The 2668-nt window shown below is 39.1% G+C and overlaps 1 pseudogene; it reads right to left on the reverse strand.

The window, feature by feature from the left end:
* Positions 1 to 2296: 2296 nt before the first annotated feature.
* On the reverse strand, positions 2297 to 2396 carry LOC127133800 (uncharacterized; annotated as a pseudogene).
* Positions 2397 to 2668: the final 272 nt, after the last annotated feature.

Here is a 2668-nt window from a genome sequence, read left to right on the forward strand (position 1 = left end):
GAAAAGGAGGTGTAAAAAGCAACAAAAAGGAGAGAAAAGGAACCAAAGGCCAAAGCCCAGCCCAAAGCGCACAAGTCACCAATGCTGTGCCTGTGACGGACGTCACAGGACGCGTGACGAGCGTCACGCGAAGGAGCCTTGTGACGGACGTCACACATAGCGTGACGAGCGTCACGCAACCCCACTACCTTTGTGGCGCAAGTATCGCCCTCAGAAGGACTTGAAGAATAACGTTAAGGAATTGGTCTCCTATATGCACGCCGTGGATATAGCCACGCTGAAGAAGGAGAGAAACGGAATGCTGCTACCAAGGCTATTATAAATAGCCGTCTCACAAACCAAAAGTTACACACAGTTTTTGCACGCTCAGTTTTGCGGAAGCTCTGCCAAATTTATTTTTTTTCACGCCTTTGCTTATTTTTCTTCCTTTCCAGCATCGTCCATTTTATTTATTTTATTTTGCAAGCTTTGTTTTCTTTTTTTTCCTTGCAATTTATTTTCTCCCGTTCTTAGCTTTTAGATATTTTTCGCGTAGTAGTTTCTACACCGGAAACTACTGGGCAACTTTATACCGGATTTAACCTTACGTTATATTCGAGTTTTTTTATTTCCTTGACTTAATTTACTGTTTAATTGAAGAATCGAAGAACAAATCCTACCGGCTTGTGGTGGAGTGTTCAAGACCATTGTATTACGCATTCAGGTTCTTTAATTGTTATTTAATTTTTATGCTTTATTCTATTGTTTATTTGCATTGCCTGCCTGAAATGAGTCTGTGTATGCATGATATTAATTATTATTTAGTAAGCATGTCTGGCTAATTTGCCTAGGTATCGGTATGTAAAGTAAGCAGAAAGAGGGATCAAAACTAAGTCGGTCTATTCAAACTTAAAATTAGAATCAATCTTTTTACGGTCTTAACTTACAGGTTTAATAACAAGATTTTTTACAAAGGTAAAAGACATAAAGAAGTTGAAACCAACAGAGCGAGAGTTTGAGGTTTTAACTGGACAGTGTAAGTTAGTCATTAAATCTATCTCAGGGCGAGAGCAAGTTTTAGAATTAATTAAATTCTGACCTTTTTCCAAAAAGTATTTTTAAAGATTGAATGTGAGGACGAGAGTTAAGCATTTAGATTTAATTGTATAACCTAAGTCAACAGAGCGAAAGTTTGAGATAAGGGTGTTTAAAACGGTCAGTATTTTCTTAAAAAGAGTTTCTGCAACTTTATTGTTTTCAAAATATGATTTTTGACTTAATTATAAGTGACAGCAACATTAACATAAGATCATGGTTTCTTCAACAGAGCGAGAGTTTGAGATAAAACCTTTAACCAATAAAGTTAGTCGAAACGATTTATTTTAAAACCGAGAGACCGACAAGGAATTGATTCCCTAGTTTTGACGAACCACATACCGATATCCGTTTTATTAATATTTAATCTAGATATTAGTTTAGCTCTTAGCTCCCTTTTCCCCAAACAATCAAACATTTTCACCTTAGATTTACGTAGTAACCTTAGATAACGGTACATCGATTCATAAGTCCCTGTGGGATCGATATCTTTTAAAACTACGCGATAGAACTGTGCACTTGCAGTTTGTATCCCATTCTCGACTCGCACAGTCGAGCGATCAAGTTTTTGGCGCCGTTGCCGGGGACTTTTATTCAATCGATATCGTAACTCTTCCGTTACGCTGTAGAGACTAAGGTTTCTTTTTCCTTCTATTCTTTCTTTCGTTGATTTGTATGCCACGCACTCGCTCTCAAGGCGAACCGCTCTATTTACGAATCAACGATATCGAACTATATCTCCGAGTCTTACGACGAATTCGGGAATATCGTGCTGAAAACAATCTCCCTCCTATAAACCTTCCTGATATCAAAAACATTTTTCCTTCTTTAACCGAGATGGCAGAACCAGCTCGTGCTCTTAGAGATTACGCCGCTCCATCGCAAGATGAACCGCATTCAAGTATTGCTCCGCCCGCAATCGAAGCAAACAACTTTGAACTTAAACCTTCACTGCTGCAGGCTGTGCAACAGAACCAATTCTCTGGAAATCTTACCGAAGATCCAAACCTTCATTTATCCGTATTTGTTCAATATGCTGATACTGTTAAAGCTAATGGTGTCACTTCAGAGGCAATTCGACTTCGTCTTTTTCCTTTCTCATTAAGAGATAGCGCTAGAAGATGGCTTCAATCTCTACCTTCCAACTCAGTCACCACATGGAACGAGTTGAAGAAAGTTTTCCTTGCCCGATATTTTCCGCCAAGCAAAACAGCTATGTTAAGAGCCCAGATAAACGGATTTAAACAGAAAGACAACGAGTCTCTTTTCGAAGCATGGGAAAGATACAAAGACATGATGAGACTTTGCCCACACCATGGTTTGGAAGACTGGTTAGTAATTCACACATTTTATAATGGTCTCTTATACAATACAAGGTTAACAATAGACGCCGCTGCAGGTGGTGCATTAATGAACAAACCTTATGCTGATGCTTACCAGCTTATCGAGAGCATGGCCCAAAACCACTATCAGTGGGGAACCGAACGAACAACAGTGGAAAAACCTCAACCGAAAACTGGCATGTACGAGATAAGTAACCTTGATCACGTCAATGCAAAAGTGGATGCTTTGGTCCAGAAGATTGAAAGTTTAA

Source organism: Lathyrus oleraceus, chromosome 3 (assembly GCF_024323335.1).
Source record: "Lathyrus oleraceus cultivar Zhongwan6 chromosome 3, CAAS_Psat_ZW6_1.0, whole genome shotgun sequence".
Classification (NCBI taxonomy): domain Eukaryota; kingdom Viridiplantae; phylum Streptophyta; class Magnoliopsida; order Fabales; family Fabaceae; genus Lathyrus; species Lathyrus oleraceus.